This window comes from Protopterus annectens, chromosome 2.part0 (genome assembly GCF_019279795.1).
Source record: "Protopterus annectens isolate FY-2018-M chromosome 2.part0, PAN1.0, whole genome shotgun sequence".
Classification (NCBI taxonomy): domain Eukaryota; kingdom Metazoa; phylum Chordata; order Ceratodontiformes; family Protopteridae; genus Protopterus; species Protopterus annectens.
Window position 1 is genome coordinate 885,549,515 of NC_056728.1, and position 21,658 is coordinate 885,571,172.

Here is a 21,658-nt window from a genome sequence, read left to right on the forward strand (position 1 = left end):
ACCCACCAACATCACCCCCACACCCAAACATATTACAATACAAACTGTAATAACATCACAAATCATTCACACACTGTACGGCATCTGCAGAAGCCTTAACATACCTTGTCAGAGACACACTAACATGGCCCTATGTGAAATAGCTGCTGTTATACAATGGAACAGCTGCTGATGTAATAGGGTTTGTTTGCACTAATCTCGTTACAGAGGGTTGTGCATACACCAGGATGTGTTAGCAATTAGTGAGTAACAGCACAGTATGCTACACTTGTACACCAAATCAAGGAGGTCTGGTGAGCACACTGTACACCACATAACAGTTCATGCATAGCCATACAGCCTTGAGCTGGCCAAACATCCTTGCCAGACTTAAACATCTGCAGAAGTATCAGGTACAAACAAACCCTGCATACGTAGCACTGTTCCAAAATATAACAGCTGTACTCACATGTAGAACTAAATTGTCTAGCCATTACACACAGTCAACGGGAGTCATGAAGCTAATATATCTCTGTGTGTCTCCATATAGCTGTTGAAAAATATCACAATAACACATCTAGGCCGTCTCCCTCGAAAGTAAGGCAAATGGACAACGCCCAAAAGGAGTACTCACTTATACACCACTGTTGCCATGGTATTGGCTAATGGAGTAGCTGCACAGCTGATGTGCATCCAATTAACTACTTTGGAACAGCAATTGGTGGACAGGATACCACGTTACCAATATGTAACTAGAAAACAATGTATCACACATTCAAACCATCCATATATACCAGAAGAACGTTACAAAGAACATTGAAACACAAACCGAAAAGGATTGAATCAACAGTTAACGACACCTCGGGTTACTAATAAGGTATGTAGAACAGTCAGTATGTCTGTGTATGTAGTACTATTCTGAAGTGTTTAAAGTGCACGCAATCCATATAGTGGAAACAGTTATCTTGTAGTGATGTATTGTTGAGCATACTAACGCTTGTAGTATTTGTGTGTACTGCTGTAGGTCACAAGGCAAACACTGCATACACCACAATGGATGCTATATAAGGGCTTTGAACATAAACACTCCTCACCAGCCAATGTCAGTGGCAGGGCTGGTCCAACAAGTATGTGCTATAACAGGGGATAGTATATGTTGATATATTGTAACTGTAGCCATATGTATGGATGTATTACAAAGAATAACATGTGGAAGGTTGGGCCACTTTACAAGCATGATTTGCATTGTGGGAAATTGTGCCAGTAACTGTGTAATGTATAGTATTGTAGGCAGATATGTATTACAAGCTACATAGCATTACTGTAATGTTAGGCAAATATTAGTTATGTCAATTGGCATTTACAATTCACAATAGCAGGATACATATGTCTTTTAGTGAGCCGACACTTTATCAGCATGATAGCAAAGTAAAATGGAAGAGCTATTTAACTATCCATGCACGTATGACATGTAATATGTGCAAAGGTAGGTACTAGGCTGTCTTACCAAGGGTATCTGTAAGCTTAGCTAGCGTGTGTTGGCTTTCACCACCCACATAGGTTGGTTTCCTGTGCCTTTGAATGGCAGAGCCAATAGTTCCCTATCCCTCTGTCCAGCAGAGCCACTGCAGTGATCCCCAGGGTACATGTCTGTCTCCCATCCACATGTGAAGGTTTCCCTTGAAGAGTGCTCATGAGGGGCCCTGCCTGATGAACATTGAAATCATGTTCCAAAGCATAGGGAGTGTCCGGGTCAGGAATCTATCCGTCTAGCATGTCCTACTCATCATTGTGGTTAGGTGTTTATCCCTAGAGCATGTGGCTCTCAGGGGCTTCTGTTTAGGTGGAGCATATCTGGCAATACAGGGTTGGACATGGGCCTTGTATGTCAAGCAGAGATCACCTGTGAGTATGTGGTATGCAACTGAGTACAGCTGGAGTTTGTAGGATGGGCTGCATAGATTGTCTATGAGGTCAGTAATCCACTTGGTGTGGTACTGGTGTGGTCTTCCAAGCTGTTGCAGTTGTCTTTTAAGATATATCTCAAATGGGGTGTTGTATCCATTAATGGGTCTAATATGACATGTGTAGAGTCACAATGGCCCCTCTGATCTAGATGCGAACCCATTAGAGATTATGGGGTCCATGTAGAAGGATATTCTAACCACCTTGTCATTATGGGTATCGAAGGAGAGATTACTATCTACTGGGGTTCCTGGATCCCGTATTACCTTTTCTGTATGTAGGGGACTAGCACCTATGTGTTAGTCCATGGGTAATTAGTTATATCCAAAGGGGATGACTATGCATGTTTAGGTATTCAGCTTGACGCCATGATATTAACACCAGGTATCCATCTCAGTGCGACCCTTCCAGAGGGTGTATGTAACAGCTGGGGAAACAATTATGTCCCCTAGTTTGCAGTCGTCTGCAAACCTTTTCAGCCAAAGCCCTCCTGTGCTTGTCTGTATGTCAGAGACGTATATACCGAACATGAGGGGTCCTAGGACTGAGCCCTGGGGGACACCAGTTGTAACTCGTATACAGTAGGACCTAGGGTATGCAACTCCCACTGTGTGGGTTCTGTCCGTAAGCCACTTTGCAAACCATCACATGACGTAGGGGTTAATGTTCAGGCGGATGGGTATGTTGATAATACCAGAAGGAGGAATGTTGATGAAAGCCTATGAGAGATCTAGGTAGGCTGTGTGGACCTCCTTACCCTCATCTAACGCCTTGGTAACTGTCTCTAAGAAGTCCACCAGGTTTAGGAGGCATGGTCCAGCCTTGACAATGCCAAACATGAAGGGGTCAAAGGTTGAAAGGTACCCAATGTCTCTGTGACAGTGATCCATGATGTGCACCATAGCCTTGCAGACCAGGCTAATCAGGCCTATAGGGAAATAGGTCCCATGGTCTGTTGTGGTGCCACCTTTGTGGAGTGGGATATCTGTTGCTGTGTGCCATTCAGGGGACGCTATGCATGATGTGAGGCTATTATTGAACATGGTGCGTAGGTGGGGAGACAGTACGATCTGAAATTCATGCAAAACACAGCCTGGGGTGTTGTCCGGTCCCATGGATGCTGTGATATTGCCTTTAGAGTGTGCAGTTTTGAGAGGGATCTGCCAGGATGCTGCCAATATCAATTGTTTCTGTAATGTCCATGCCTTTGTGCTGTAACTCAGATAAGATCTGGTTGTTGACATTGAGATATGTGACATAGCTATAGAATGCTTTGTAGTTGTTGTTGATATTAGTTGCGTTATAGTTTTCGTAGCTAGCTTTGGAGGATCTTATAAGGGATCTCACCTTCTTACTGAGGCTGGCCAGGGATCTCCTCCATGCATGGTATTGTACTCTCATTTGCAACAGTGTCTTCCTCCTGTAGTACAATATGTTTATGGTAGGGGACCACCAGATTGGTTTAGTTAATTAGGAGTATAGCGTCCTGGTTCTGTTTGGGATAGCACAAGCCATGCACTCCTGTAAGTGCTTATAGAGTGCATTTGTGCAGAATTCAGCAGTTGTAACAGTACTGTCCATCTGCATGGGAGACAGGACGTCCACCATGTCTGTCTTAAGAAGCATGTAGTTGGCCTTGTAGACATATTATACTTTGGTTCCCTTAATGGGGGGTAGGTGTGGGATGTGGATATCAACGGTGTTCAGCACATGGTCTGATTGGACCAATGAGGAGTTGGTTTCACGTGTGGAGCACCAGTCACTCATGTTGGTAATGACTAGGTCTAGGATATTGTTGCCCCTGGTGGGTGTGTGGATATGTTGAGCCAGGGCGTTGGTGTTTATGAATTCCAGAAACCATTGAGCTAATGTGTTGGCACATGAGTAGTTTTCCCAGTTAATGGGGGGGGGGAGGTAGATTCAGTGAGACTTATGTGATGAGTGTGGTGTTGTGAGGCTGTGTACCTTCTCCACATGGCAGTCAGGGTCAGGCTTGGTTGAAGAGACCTTTACCTCCAATTTGGCTAGATGAGTGCATCTCTCACAGGTTGTAGTGTTGGGTGGTAGGCAGAGAGGCTTGTCTGTGTACATGAGGCAATGTGTACATTGCCTCAAGATGTCCAGATTCATCAGATAGACAGGAGGGAACACTGGCAGTTGACTCTTGGACATGCCTGAATATAGAACTAGATTCACCCAGATAAGTGAGGAAAGTGAGTACAAGAGCTACATTACTCTACACAAGTGGGAAAAGTATGTACAAAACCTGTTCACCCTTACGTGTAGGTAATGAGGAAGAAGGGTTGGGAGGGTGGTCTAATGGTTAAGGTGTTTGCCTTACAAACACAAGATGCAGGGTTTGAGTCTCACGAGGGATAACTGACTAGGCTTAAAATGGCTCGCAAGGGCAGTTAGCTTTGTACTAATCTATGAACCTATCTTTTTGCCCCAGGGCAGATAGCCTAGTTTGAACCTATGAACCTATGAGTGCTATAGTAATTATAAGCTTACGTAGTGTTTACAAGTCCTGAACAAGTGCTTAGCATGAATAAGCAATCCAGAAAGAGTCTTGGATAATATAAACACATGACCCCCTCCCCCCAACAGGTACACAAGCATATATCCATGTACACCACAGGGACCCTGGACCCACAACTATGCAGGTACAAGCTGCACTCAGTCTGCATGGGACCTGCCCACATCACAGGTTGTATCATACACATATGGCAAAACAAGATGCTCTCCATGTACACATCATGTAAAACATAGCTCCATGTCAGGTTGTGTACACACTGAATGGTGCACACCAACAGGTATCACAACCCAGAAAGTGGGAGACACCACTGATAATGGGAACTACTTTACTACTATCCTGCTGAGTCTGGTCTGGAAGGCCATGAACCTTGATCACTTAAGTGATGTCAGCAGTACAGATGTAGATTTATGGTTGATGTCACACTGCATATCATAACCTTGCCAAGTCATAGGACATCATCACCCATACTGTGTACCACCTACACTCGGTATACTAGATGTACATTCCTATGTCACAGAAGTGTTTTGCAACAGGACTGCTGGCAGAACTAACACTACAGAAGGTGTCTGAATAATACATGAGCATCACACCAGTGGCAGCTACAGTATGTCAGGGTTAATGAATTTTATTCCCCCTCATTGTAGTCCATACCTCACAGACAAACAGAAGGCATCTGCCTATTGAAGTATGCGAATGAGTATGACCTAGGAGCAATAGCTTACTTGCATTGTCACCCCTATGTTAATAACCCTGTACCCATGAACTACCACCTAGGCAGTGGTCAACATAATGGACACTTGTGTGTGAGGGATGCAGCTGGGCAGTTGTCTATCCTGTGATAGCTACGTCACCACACCTGTCAGGTAGTCATATGTGGCAACCCTAATGATGATAGGGTGCCATTCATGAATATAGAGATCATTGTCCAGCCATTAAGAACACTCAAGTGACCCATATCAGATCACATATTTCCTTTAAGGGGTATTGGCCATGTGCAGATGGCCTACACCAGCCTTCCCATTCCCCATCTCCACTATGTAGCCTGATGCATACCCTGAATAAATCCATGTCCAACCCAGTGATGTTGGACATGCTACGCGTACTCATCCTGATCTCAAACACATACTTCATGGACATCCACCTACCACATGCCGGACAGATCCTTGTCCCATACACATGACATAGTCCTGCCATACTATGCATTCCTGTCCGTCAAAGCTGTACATTGCTCCCCTCTCAGACATGGTGTGATGACCGCATGGTAATGCATGGTATATGTATTATTAACTCTGTGGATCAGTAATGTGGCACTGCTCCACCTGGCCCCACAGACCTGCCTGTTGGCTACTGCCAGGTAACCTTTCATCCTAGATTCATACATGGCCCATGGCATATAGCCCACTAGTTGACTTTGACTGTACATGCTATAGCTGATATCCATCCCTGCAAATACCATCTGGCTAGCCAGTGTCCCGTGTGTATCACATGTGCAACACAGGTGATACATGGCAGGATGTTGAATTGCTGTACAGTGCCATGTAGATGTGTATGGCAGAACACATACATGTAAAACCTTATGTGAGCATGTCGGCAGGGTCACAGGTCATGTCTGTTAAGGCAGTGTAAGTCCTTATATGTGACATACACACTTCATCAAGCTGGACTGCATTAATGTGGACACATCCCGCCATGTGCTGATAGGTAGGAACACCAGTACAGGCAAACAGACATACCCACATCAAGACAGCAACCACATGGAGTATGAGCAATGTAATCAGGTGACACACACACACATATATGGTGATAATATCCACTCAACATTGAGTGTCACATGTGTGTGACACAAACACTTCAGTGTCATGTAGGTTTGCAAATACAACTATTTAAACTGAATTAATGCAATACACATGTATGTTCAGCTGTAGCTCTGTATGTCTCTGTGAGTTAACATGACCTGTCTCCATCATTATGTCTTCCACGTATGTCACATGCAAGGCTTCCCCCTTTTACACGCTTGGAGGATGAGGCCCTCATCCCATACCTACTCGACAATCAGGATATCCTGTTCAGCCATGTGCCACTGGATGCAGAGCAGCGGGATGCCCTGTGGATGGAAGTTTGCAGGAGGGTTAATGATGTGGTGGCCACAACCACACATACCAGCAGGTGCGCAGACACTGTACAGACCTCATTAGACAGGCGAAACAGTGTCCAAATGCAATCACCAGGGAACAAGCTGCAACAGGTGGTGGACCACCAACCCAGCCCCCACTCACATGTACCGAGGCACTACTGGCCAACTTGGGGACACCCTCAGAACCACATCCACAAGCCTTAGCTGATATTGTGGAGGTGGGTTTCTCTCAACCACTGAGCCTGGAGTTGCCTGGTAAGTCAGTACTGCACCTATAACAACTATATTCCATATAGTTGCATGTGTCACTGTACAATATGTAATGTAACACCATATGCAAGACATGTATACACACATGCCACATACTATAGTATGCTACTCTGTGTATGCACACATGTGCATACACCATAGTATAGTCTGATGTACTGGTGTATGTGTTACGCACATTGCTCCCTGTAGCCTTTATACAGGGGTTGATTATGCTCATACTGCTGTGTTACTCCTATTTAGGTACCTCTGGCATTCCACTGTGACAGCAGCTTATTGTAGATGAGAGTGTTATTATTTATCAGGAACCATAATGCACAAATCTATCTGCCATATGGCCATTCACAACATGTACACATAATGTATGTTCCTGTCACAATATACAGGTCGGACCTGCAATGCATCACAATGACTACCCATGTGCAACACTTGCAAACTATGTGAATCATCTCACCGACATGAATCCTCACAAACTTCATTGCCAGATGTGTTGACAGCTATGCATACAATGGTGGAGGTGCTGTTCACTTTAGGGACATACAACAGATCTGATCTACACATGTGGTGAATACAAACAGTACTACACAGTGGGCTGGAGTATGGCCAGCACACAGGTTTTACTGGTGTGGATCGTAGCCCTGCTACAAATGTCACACAATGTGATGTGCTATCATGACATGTCCATGACATCTATAGGCCTGGCTGCTACACTGCCTACCTAACCTGAAAACATATTCCACATACCACACTTTATCTGCATAACCCTGTTGTCAGTGGAGCATATATGTCATATGGGACAACACAGACATGTGAAATAGATGCCCATCACAATAATTTGGACAATACATATACACACATGGCCATGGAGGATCGCCAGAGACATGCAGTAACACACACAGTAGACGTGTTGTGCTTGTGTGTACACCCTGTCATACAATAGCTACACTTGGGTCAACCGTGGACTTTGTATAATGGTCATAATGTAGATGTGGAACACTAGACATCTTACAGGGCTGCACATCTTGTGTAGGCGTAACATCAATCCACCACATAAGATGTGTTGAACATCTTGAGGGTGTTGCAACATGACAGCAGCCACCTGTACAGTATCCGCATCAGGCCACAGATACAGTACATTCCCGTTGCTGGTGTTGGACATAAATGCCATACTAGCTCCTCATGTGTGTGTGGTACACAGATGTCATGTGGAGCATGGAGTATCGACTTGTTCGCCATGTCTGGCCATAGTTGCCAGGCTAGAGCAATATGGTTGCAGATGTGCAGAGGTGTCATCCATATACCCATCAGTGACCTGTGTCACAACTTCCACATCATGGTTTAGTGTGTATACACCTCAGTGATGTGGGTCACATTCCACAGTATATATGTATTGTATCTGAACACAGTCATGGCTATGAACCCTGTCTGTAACTCACACTGTAGAGCACTAGAGACGCCTCATGATTCCCTGCAATGACCATTCACATCAGCTAAATTTGCAGTATAGCTGTAGGGTGGACAGACAACACTGAATCGGTATACCATTGTCCCACTGTATATTTGACAGGACACCATTGTGTTAAACATGTATGCATGTCATTGCACACATCAGCAGATCACATATCATACTACATGTGATTATCAAGGTCATATGCCACACATCAGGCAGGTGTACTGTTAACCTGTGCTGGTCCACATGGTGTAACACAGGGATGTATGCTAACCACTACTATGATTGTGTAATTTGCATGCCATCTGCTATGACACATGCATGCTGTTGTGTGCAACCTAGGGATGTATGATAACTACCACTATTATTGTCTGTGCTGCATGTCGTTTGCCGTATCACATGCATGTTGCTTGCCTTCTGTCATATCACGTGTGTGTGTGTGTGTGTGTGTGTGTGTGTGTGTGTGTGTGTGTGTGTGTGTGTGTTTATTGTATAGATTGTAATGTACAGTTCTTGTCTACCTTCACAGGTGATGTAGGTGCATTGCCCTCCTGCAGTACATCAGATGTTAGTGTCCCCACAGACTCTAGCAGTGATGATGAATGTATGATTGGGACACAGGCAGAGTTGTCAGGGGCTGAAACTATGCCATTGGTTGCCATTACATCTATATCCACCTCATCCCCGCACACAGATCCCATACCTGCACATACCCCATCACCAGTGGCCATAGAGGAAGGACAGTTGGAGCATGGTAGCTTGGAACAGGAAAGTGTGGGGGCTATGGAAGGTGTGCCTGCACACCATGGTATCAGCCAAACACCTGGTGGTGCCCCACACAGGCACGTGGCCAGTGCTGCTCATAGGAGGACCTCTGGCCAACATGCTCCTGCACGACAGAGTGCATCAGCTGGTGTCACCAGATGCATGTTTCAGGCTGTAATGGAGGCACAGACATGTGCTGAATGGTGCAACAGAGAAGATCAGAGGCTACAGAGGGCTGCAGTCTGTTCTTCAAACAACAGCATCCAGGCAATGGTAAATGCTCAAGAGAAGATTGCTGATGCTTTGTTTAGAAGGTTGGGTGAGATGGTTGGGGTTCTCGACCATGGCATGACAATCCGCGAGCGTGAACTGTCTGTGTTGGAACATCTGGAGTGAGTGAGGCATCGGGCATGTGGACGTAGGCCTGCTACATCACCTGTGTCAGTACTACGTGTACGAACTACCTCACATGCCCACTCCCATAGTGGCGGTAGTAGCAGCAGTGCGTCTAGTGCTGTACTGTCCACACCACGACACAACAGGCCACGTGCACATGGCCTGGGATGGTCCCAACAGGGACATGGTTCCAGTGGGCAAGTGACATCAGACAGTACCCAATCTGCACTTCTGTCTGGTAGTTCCCGTGCAACCCCTGGCAGGCACAGGTCACATGTCTGTGACCGAACACCGTGAACTGTAAAACCTCACCTGTACAGTCTGCAGCTGTCAATAATACCCCTGTGTAGGCCAGACACATGGGAGAAATGTGTACATACATAAACGCACACACTGGACACATATGTAGGGCACTGCAACACACACATGCATAACATCCACACACGCCCAGTTAGATCAAAGGCTAAAACCCACACACATGATGTCATCCAATGGTGTAGCCTAGGCCACTGGCAAACATTAACACCTTGTACATATAATGATGCCTGTGCCACATCCCTGACCATCGGTGCAGGGACATGCTCATATGGTCTGATGCATAGGGTGAACAGACAAGGATGATATGTGTAGTTTACAAATGGTGAGTACTGTTGATAGGCAGCAGATATATCATGTAGTACAGGTGTACAATATTGTTAACAGTATGTGTCTTGTGTAACAACAGTGCAGCCTAGGTCTCCGGCAAACATTAACACCCTGTGCATATGATGATGCCTGTGCCGCATCCCTGACATCCACACCATCAGTGCAGGGACATGCTCATATGGTCTGATGCACAGGGTGAACAGACTAGGATGATATGTGTAGTTTACAAATGTTGAGGACTGTTGACAGGCAGCAGATATACCATGTAGTACAGGTGTACAATACTGTTAACAGTATGTGTCTTGTGTAACAATAGTAAATGCATGTTGGTCATGATGTTCTGCTGTCCTTCTTCAGGTCTAATTGCACATGCCAGTGGACGTCAGTGTTTGCAGTTAAGTGTCCCATATGTCAATGTGGACTACTCACAGGTATGCATGAATATACCAGCATGCACCATGTAGCTGTCACATACCAGTGAGAATGTCCCACTTTACAAACACGTCTACCATTCCAAGAGGATGATAGCTGTGTATTAAGCTACTGTGGTCACAGACGTGACATCCATAAAGGGTGATATCACAGGTACAGTCACATGGAGTGGTGAGATAAGAGAGTGGTCTAGCTGATAACAAGGATAGAGGCCAGTGGGAAGTGTGATGCCTCAATGGGAATCAGTAATACACCTTCCCATGACAGGATGCCAACACACAACTGCAACCACACACTTAGGTATTGACACACATGTATTCAGTGACACTGTAACACACACACACACACACACACACACACACACACACACACACACACACACACACACACACACACACACACGACTTCACCAGCACAGTAACACACACTCGCACACAGTTGCTACTGGTGGGTTGAGGACCCCTGCCTATGTGCAAATCATCATTACAGTACGTTGCACCTACATGACGCACCACAGAAAATACACATGTACAGGTAGTCAGTATGGCCTAAGATCAGGGACATCAACACGGATAGTAGAATGCATCGCCTGGATGGTGGGAGGGGTCTTATCAGTTCAGTATGGTAACATATTTCCTCACCCCAGGGACCAGTCAGCCCTACATACACACACTGTGGCATTCTGTAATTAATGTCATGCACATACAGATACTTCACATGTGTGAGATACATGACCCTGCCTATGTCCTGCTTTCTACATTGCAGTCTGTACAGATGTGTACACTAGTGTACAGGAGAGTGAGTAACAATTGAGATGTATTCCCCACAATATGTGACATATATGGACACACACGCAACCACACATGCCAGTACGGTGTGGCAAACTAAATAGTTACATTGTGTATTTGTCACCCTGGCAAAGGTGTCAATGCATGTCCATTAGAGTGTGGTTGTGGTGACAATGGCATCCATTCACATGGACTGACATGTGTGCCACACCTACTGTATGTCTACTATATCTGTTGCAGATGGCACTCACTCACCTACACACATGTTTTTACAGCAGTGCAACATGCCGCCTCTGTGGCACATGTAGTAATGTCATGCACATGTAATAGTAATGAGTAGTCAGGGGTTTGCCCCTGTACTATTTAGTGTGTGGCAGATGATGCTTATGGTTAAGTCTCCAAACCCTTCCCTGGTGTACATTGCCTGTCCCACACACACACTCTCTGGTGGATGTGAAGGTGTACACCTGCACAGCAGCAGCATGTGTATTATTACAGATGAAAATGGTCAGGTGATGGCCTCTGCACCTATTGCAGTCCTCCTTTAGCATGTGGTACAGCTGTGATGGTGTTTCCATAGCCATCTATATGATAAACACATTACACTATCTACAGAAACATGTTATTATCTGGCCATGACAGTCACTGTGAGTGGTACCTGGATGTGGTGTTCTGATACAGCATCGAAAATTATATCTGGATGTAACTCAATCATTTTCCACAGTGGGAAATAGCCAAATGACAGAAGGGTGATGTGCCACACAACTACAGCATGTAAGTGTAACTATGCTGCATTGAGACTACTGCCTGTTTAACATGTGTGTGGTAATGGCTATTCTGCATGTTAAAATACAGACATGACAGTACTCTGTTCATGAGGGAATCCCATCTGTTGGGCCACCTGTGAACAATTTGTTTCCTCTGTTACACACTGAACACACTTCTGTGCACAGCAGAAGCATGGTGTGGGGATTGCAGACAGTACATGATGATAGGGATGTGTTACTGCCATTGCATCCCTAACTGGACATGTGTCACATGAGACAGTAGTATGACTGACACAGTGTGAGATTCCCAGTTACAAGCTAATAATGGGCAACTGTTCATAGCTGCGGTCACACTTCTACTACACATTGTACAGTTGCCATGCGGTATATATGCATGTGTTGTGCTCCCACTGCAAATGTATACCATCTGTTGTGTTGGGTTGCTGGTGATATCTATGCATACTGTTGGTACTCCTGTATGCTGATGTCTATTACTAAGCCATATGTGTGTTTAAAACGCAACACCATAGGCTGAATGGGTTGGTAGGTCCCAGCAGATCCTCCTGTCCCACTTCAGCTGACCATGGCACCAGGCACTAGCACATCTGGAGCCCAGCCATTAACATCAACCTCTGTTGGCTCTGCACCACCTTCTGGTGGTACCACCACTGAGGATGGAGCATGTCCCCCTTGGGAGCGGGACCAGACAGGTACATATCTGCTGTTGTGCGGTCCCAGACATGTTGTGTAGGTGGCTCCCTAAGCGGTTATGAAGCCAGATACACCAGTTCAAGGGTGGAGTGTCACATTTACAGGGTGATGCTGCCCCTCCTGGACAGCCCCCAGCACTGCCTCCTTTGCAGCTGTGTAGGTGCAGTGGCATTTGGCCATGGCTGGAGACCTCCGTCCCACTGTTCCCATGGGCTTTTGAATGCCAAAGGCCCATCCCCATCCAGGGTGTATCCCCCCACATGGGTCATATACCAACCCTGCATGCTGTCATTTCTGTGCTCCTACCTATCCTCCACGGAGATACCTACACTCCTTCCCCAATATCTGACCCTCACCTACGGACACATAAGGCCATTTGGCTCCTAGGATACCATCTGCCCTATGCATAGCTACCCATTACACACACATGCCCACTGGACACATGAAACCCTTGTAATATGCATCATAAAATACTACTGTTATCCTCACCACTGTCCCTCAGGTGCACGGTCCTGGTATGCACATCACTCCTACATGGTCCGGGTACATGTGAGGAGGATGACTCTACTGTACACAAAACACTACCGGTCCCTCTATGGTTACCCTATTTACCTTTATCATGATGATGATGTTGCACACAGCACATTGTAGGAGTACTGTTCACACATAATGATTGGACAGGTACTGTTGTGTTAATATACATTACATGCACAGAGTGATGTATACGTCCAATGTACAACTATTTGCGTGTATGACTTGACATGTCTGTCTGAGGGAGTCTTGTGATCACATAGAGCAACACCGCTACATAATACAGGTGTCGCTGGTGTTTCCCATTTCATTCATTTGTAATGCTTTTTTGCCACATGGTATGTCCCTGATACATCTTTATATATGTATGTACCTATATGCTGGACATAAACACTCACATGTACATCTACATGATAGGATACATTCCTATACTGTTGAATGACTGCGCTGTATGATATCCTCTGGTTACAGCCTCTTACGCTCGATTAGCCTCTACATTGCTTAACCAATGCAATACTCACATACTGGTAGCCAAATGCGCTTACACCCGCTCGATCCCGCACTTGCTAATGCACCAGCATTGGTGCTTGTATCTGTCACTCACACCCCTGGGTGTGAGCGAGGACCACAATATTACCTTGTGATGCCTATTACATCTTACTACATGAATCCAGTATTGGGATTGGCCACCCATTAGGCGATGGCATTGTGTTTGACTGTATGGAATCAGCGGCCTGCCCAGTGACACAATCATATTTGTGTGTACCTCATACAATGTGCTCCCACCTTGTGATGCCTATTATATCAGAATACATGAATACAGTATCGGAAACGGCTGCCTATTATGCGACGGCATGGCGTTCGACTGTACAGAATCAGCGGCCTGTCCGGCGAATCATTCATATTCATGTGTTCCTCTTAGGCTTACCTTGTGATGCCTATCACATCGGACTACATGACTACAGTCATAGCCGGCCTTAAGCATAGGCCAACTAAGTGGCCGCCTAGGGCACTGCTTTAGAGGGGGCACTTTACCAGTATTTATTTTGTGTAGGTAGACCAGGATGGGGGCAATGGGTGGTATGGTGGGGTGTGCCATTGTGCCCTCTGCTTAGGGCACCCATTGACCTAAGGCCACTCCTGACTACAGTATCAGGAATGGCTGCCCATTAGGCGACCGCATGGCGTTCGACTGTATGGAATCAGCAGCCTGTCGGTGAATCATTCATAATTGTGTGTTCCTCGTGCAATCTGCTTCCACCTTGTAATGCCTATCACATCGGACTACATGACTACAGTATCGGGAATGGCTGCCCATTAGGCGATGGCATGGTGTTCGACTGTACGGAATCAGCGGCCTGTCCAGTGAATTAATCATATTTGTATGTTCCATATAAACTCTGCTCCTGTCTGGCTGATACATGGGAGCTGAGACCCTGCATTACAAATGAGTAGTTGGGTTGTGGTAGCCACATCCATCAGACAGGTCATGCTATCGCATACCTATTATAGGTTTGCCACCTTCTCAATTTGCCAAGGTAGGGCTTTAGGGTTACCACCTGTCCCACTTTACGAGGGACTGTGTGAAAATAATCAAGACATAGCACATGTCCAGAGTACAGGACATCATTATATTCTACATTTCATTAATAATTGTATACAACAGTTATTTTATATATGACACTTCTATATGTTATGTAAAGTAGCATAAGCTATTCAAATGCAACTAGATACGCCCCCGGATTCATGAAGCTCGGCGCAAGGCCTGCGCCGGCCGTGCGGCGTATAAATGGTGTAGTAGTGCCATATGCATATTAATGAAGGTGTGCCGCTACCACATCCACATGCATAGGACACATGCGCGAGTGCATGGGGTGTTACTAAGCTGTGTCCGGAGGCGTGTCAATGTCAGCTGGCGATGAGCAACCTAAACTGCTGAATATTATAGCCTGCCTGCAATAGTAATCGCATCTATCAGTGTCCATGGATAATGAAACGTATGCAAAGCATGCAAGACAGTTCCTGACCACACAAAATGGAGAACCAAACAGAAATGCACGCAACGTAATATGAGTTTCCGTCCAAGGAACAAATGACATTTAAAATCGTGTGTCCGTAATGTACTGCACTGTCAGAAGTTATACCCAGTGGAAGTGAAGCGCATCATGTCAGCCCGCTGCCAATACACACATCTAGCCCCATGGGTATGGTCACCAGCAGTCCCACAGTGGTAGTGATAGTACACAGCAGGGCAGTTGTGGCTATATAACAACCGTAAAGAAACCTGACAGTCCATATTGTATACCAAACACACACAAACATATGTATATTAAAATGTGCTATACACATGAACAGGAACGTAACCGTCACATACACATAGGATGCTATATGCGGAACCGGGATATCCAAAAGTAGAACCCATGTATGCAAATGCAATACGCAACAAACCCTGTATAGCACATAACCCGCACCCATGTTTGAATGTCCACCAAATCCAGCTACCAGCCTTGTGCATCCGTACACCTACACATAACGGGTATTCCCCATATGTAGTAGGAAGTATCATCCTAGGCAGTGTCCAGATTGCAAATATGTATCCCACATTTGTAAACATCCCACCACAGGTACGTAAATCCAAATGCCTGCGCGTTAATGTTACGGCAAAATGTGTGTACATCCTGTGTGGGATAAGTAACCTGTTGAAACCTCAGAGTTGTTTACACACCCCGGTGTCCATTACTGTACACATCTGGACAAAACATGTATGTGTAGTCACGGTACTGTTCAGTTTCTACACAGACATGCAATTCATACTACGCAGGATGGAACAGCTGTCCACCATGCAGGTCACCCCACTAGGGTTGCCACCTGTTCAGATGGCCAAGGTGGGACATCCCTTGTAGAAATGTGAGAATTTGCAGGATAAAACATACCCCCGGCCTGTGCAAAGTACAGAATTACACGTGTATGCCAAGATAAAAGCTAATGCCATAGCATTTGAATAGCTTATGCTATCCAAAATAATAGTTATGTGTACCAGATACAAAATACCTGTATCATGCAACTAGTACAGAAATGAAGAAATATATTATTGTCTTAAAATCACAGGACATTTGCCATGTCTTAGGTATTGTCACAGGACACAACTGTCCAAAGTGGGACCTCCCCTCACAAAGAGGAACAAGTGGTAACCCTACTCCCCACTGAATTATCGACAGTATATATTCAACTCAATCACATACCGACACCACCTCTCAACCTATTACAGCAACAAAACCTGGACAAAGCCTAAAAGGATGGGTGGACAAATAGGGACAGATGTAATTACTGCTCTCACAAGCTTCGAAAGTTCATGGAATAATAGCATGTACATAAGCAGGAAATGTTGTGAAGGATGTGGGGTAGTCCCCAGTATTACAGAGGTCCATACATATATACTGTAACAAGCCGTCACATATGTTGACTGTACTACTGCATACCCGTAGTTAATTCATAGTTAAGTCATGTGCAAAATAATAACCCTCGTAAGAATAAATACAGGAAATAGTCAAATGTGAATGGGAACACCACTCACCGTGGATTATGTATCGTAACCGCCCCCACCCATATTATGTATTGCCAACATCATAAGCTGCTGACAGGTGCCCAAACACCTGTGTCTGTAAACACAGATTAAATGTTTAAAATGGACAAATCTTGTCCATGTGCTTTGTCTGACATTTGAATACGGTCAGGGCAGTTCCGTTCACCAAGCGGACAAGCCTAAACCCAGATCACCACATGAACACCCTGACAATTAAAGACCTGTATGTGTCAGGACTATAAGCCTTTGGGTACTGAATATCCCTGCAGTGATGAAATATGCAGCGTGGGTCCAGAGCAGTAGGGAATAGGGAATGTGCAACATGTAGTACCGCATTTTTCCCAGCAGGAGAATGGATGCCTGTGACGTAAGTGAAGCAGTGAGGCATATGTTAATGTAGCTATGTACTATGGGTATGCATATAAATGAGTCAGAACACCAAACGTATAGTGGTTACAGCATCCGGCCAACGTGAATGCAGTCCCGGTTGAACAACGACTACAGCACATATAATGTGAAAGTGTAATGAATGCGTCTGTGCTGTACAGACAGTTAAATATGTAAAGTTGAACGTGTGTTTCACAAACGTCCGTTAACCATATTACAGATAATTACTGGTACTGTCACAAGTAATAAAGCCCATGTAAGCACAAAGACTTAGTAAACATATGTAACCCACAATAAGGATATGCATGCGCACCTGCGTGTAACCTACAATAAGGAAATGCAAGTGCGCCTGTGCGTGTGTGATCTGCTTACAGCATAGTAAATGAATGCTGTTTCCCCCATGTTAGTTATACATGGCTCAAACCTGTTAACCTCGTAAAGTATGAAACCAGAAAAAGCCATGCAAACTACCAGTACAAATAGGGACAAACACCAGATATGTGCCAGAACAAACATAGAAAGTGGATAAAATAACGGGTGTGTCAGTAGCATGGATTCTCTGAAGGGTATGCAGTCGTAATCTGAACTGCTTGCCAGAAATCCCCACTTTAAGTCTCAAATGAAATGCCACGACATTGCCAGATAGACACAGGTTTATTTAAAACACAGCGAAGATAAAGGGGCAAGCAGCTGTACACTCTGCGACAATCTGTATAGTGGAAAGGTATGGTATGGATATAGATATATGTGTATACACATAATCCACAGACGTAAACCAAAGCAAGTTATGAAATGAGGATTGTACATGTATATATGTATACACAACAGACTTATGTCCCATAGATATGACATATGTACATAAATAGGCGACATTATATCTAATATGGGTAGACAAACAGACATGCAGGAAAGGTGAATAAACCGCAGCATTCCAAACCATTGGCCAGAAAGTGACAGTCCAGCAAGTTCTACACTTTAAACATGCAGATAGGTGTCCATTGCAGGACTCCAAAAATTGAATCTTACGTAGTGTCAACCGACATTGACGCAAAAGAAGTGACCGCAGCAAATACGAAATAGCTGTACATGCAACAGTGTCAGGTGCAAGGGTGACGACACATGTGTCGATAGAATGTATGACGTTAACTGATATCCGGAGAGTGGGGAGTGCATATAAGTGTCTCCACACTTCAGTACCGCACACATTAAACATGTGTAATGGGTACTGTAGAGGGTTGTCAGGTATGGGAATCATGGGTATGCAGAAATGAGCCTAGGTGTTGTTTGGCAGGGATTTCGTAGGCCCGCCCCGTGGGAGTGATGTGGGTATAGCACACGCCTATATTCTAAATAATGGGGCAAACCATCCACTGGATATTGCAGAAACCATTTTGGCAATATGTAGGGCCCTATATCAGTGTCATGTAGGCGATTATCATGGATGGACATGCATATGACCAAGATGGTACCCATAACTGGCAAACTGTCAGAATAACACAGCTGCACTAAGGCATAGTACATGAAATACAAATAGGGACTATATTAGATATACCCTAGACAAAGTCAGAACATTGTGAGAATACTGGCGTACCCATGAATATGGATGTTATGAGTGTTACTAATCATGTAATGGAAATGTCAGTCACTATTATCTACCGCACAGTCCGTAATGCCTTGCCAGCAATTTACCAGAAAGGCACATCACTATGACAAATGTAACAAGGTCAAACGTCAGGGCATTTACCCATAATGTGTACAGGTTAGGGGTATGAAGGTAACCTGTCCAAAATACATGTACAGAACTAGTGATACTAGGTGGACAGGTGAGAAGAAAGACATCAGGACAAATGAGAAAACATGTACAAGACGCACGCATGTACTCCGACAAATGTGAATGACAACGTATGCCCTGTGAATGTCAATGTGGAAGGTTAATAGACACAAAAGTAATGTGTCCCTCAGGGTGTCATGCAGTGTCACCGTAACAATGTCCAGTCCCCCAGACAAGTACGTGAGCTCTGCCACTGACGGAAAGCAAATACCGCACACATACGGTACATGATAGACCAATTAGTGTGGATAAGCAGCTGTTGGCCTGTGTGAGGAATACAACTGTCTGGGTGGGTGTGTCCTGCAATATAAATGTAATGGCATGTGGCCTGTGATGCTGCCATACAGTGTGTGTATTGGTGTCAGAAAGTTGATATTTTGTTACAGACACATACTCCGCAACTGTACAGATTTACTCAGAATGTGCAGAGTTCTGCCTCATATGTTTGGTGTGTTCCACGTAACAACAGTAACATTCTGGCACTTTCATGATAACTGAAGACATGAAATAATGACAAACATGTGAGTAAGACACCAAATCCGACAGAAAAGCCATACTAATGCAAAACCTATTATTGTGTCAACTATCTATGTTTGTAAGAGCAACATGTCAATACTGCCCCTATGTGTCCCACTATCAGATAAGGCCTTGTCCAGTAACTTGCTCTAGGAGGTGGAGTGGTATGAACAGAAACAGATCCATGTGTGAGGAAACAGCAATATTGACTGCAAGATAACGCAGAAGGTGTGAAATGCGCTGCAGTAGGACGTGCAGTACTGTCCGCAGGTATGTGCTGACATGTCAAATGACACAGCAGTCTACATGAAGAACCTATAGGGCTGTCACCTTTACAAATGAAGATAGTGGGACATACCCAGAGCCATGCACACAGCACAAATAGACATACACACATCAAAACTAGGCCATGATACATGAAGCCTCCGGCGTGTACGAGTACAGTGAGAGTACAGCAAGGATAGATGTCTGCCAAGATATACAGCAAACGCCTGTAAGGGCGTGTAACACTGCCCGTAACATGGACGTTGCATGAACAATTTTGGGAGATGCAACATACCCCATTGGTATGCGAAAGCTATGCAAATATGCGATACATGAAACAGTCAGCTGTCCATGCAAGAGCAGAGTTATGGGCAGAAAATAGATTATATATATACACACACACACACACACACACACACACACACACACACACACACACACACACACACACACACATGTGGCAAGGCTAGTAATCAAACCTACACATGACTACTCTATCACACTACAGCATGACGCATTTACAGAACACGCTATAGAGATTACTAAACACAGCAGACACACAGGCACTCTACTAGGTGCGTGTCAACATCCGCAAAGACAAAGACGTCAGCAGGATACATCTGTGTTGCGAAGCATCTAAAAGCATAACCTGAGCCTGCAGGAGGACGGGAGCATGCACACACACACACACACACACACACACACACACACACACACACATCTGGCAGGCCTGGGAATCGAACTTACACCTAACTACCCTATCACACTACAGCATGACGCATTTACAGAATGCGCTACCGAGGCTACTGAACACAGCACTCCCAGAGGCATACTTCTAGGTGGGTGACATCATCCGCAAAGGCAAAGACGCCGATAGGGAATGTATGTGTTGTGAGGCATCTAAAAGCATTACTGTGTCCCCAGGTAGCTGGAAACACACACACACGCACACTTGGAAGGGCCAGGAGTTGAACACACACCTACTCTAATACACTACAGCATTACGCATTTACAGAAAGCGCTACTGAGATTACTAAACACAGCACTCCCAGAGGCATACTTCTAGGTGGGTGACATCATCCACAAAGGCAAAGACGCCGATAGGGAATGTATGTGTTGTGAGGCATCTAAAAGCATTACTGTGTCCCCAAGCAGCTGGAAACACACCCACTTGGAAGGGCCGGGAGTTGAACACACACCTACCTACTGTAACACACTACAGCATTACGCATTTACAGAATACGCTACCGAGATTACTGAACATAGCACTCCCAGAGGCATACTTCTAGGTGGGTGACATCATCCACAAAGGCAAAGACGCCGATAGAGAATATATGTGTTGTGAGGCATCTAAAAGTTTTACTGTGTCCCCAGGCAGCTGGAAACACACACACACACACACCTACCTACTCTAACACACTACAGCATTACACATTTACAGAACGCGCTACCGAGATTACTGAACACAGCACTCCCAGAGGCATACTTCTAGGTGGGTGACATCATCCGCAAAGGCAAAGACGCTGATAGGGAATGTATGTGTTGTGAAGCATCTAAAAGCATTACTGTGTCTCCAGACAACTGGAAACACACACACTTGGAAGGGCCGGGAGTTGAACATACACACCTACCTACTCTAACACACTACAGCATTACGCATTTACAGAAGGCGCTACCGAGATTACTGAACACAGCACTCCCAGAGACATAC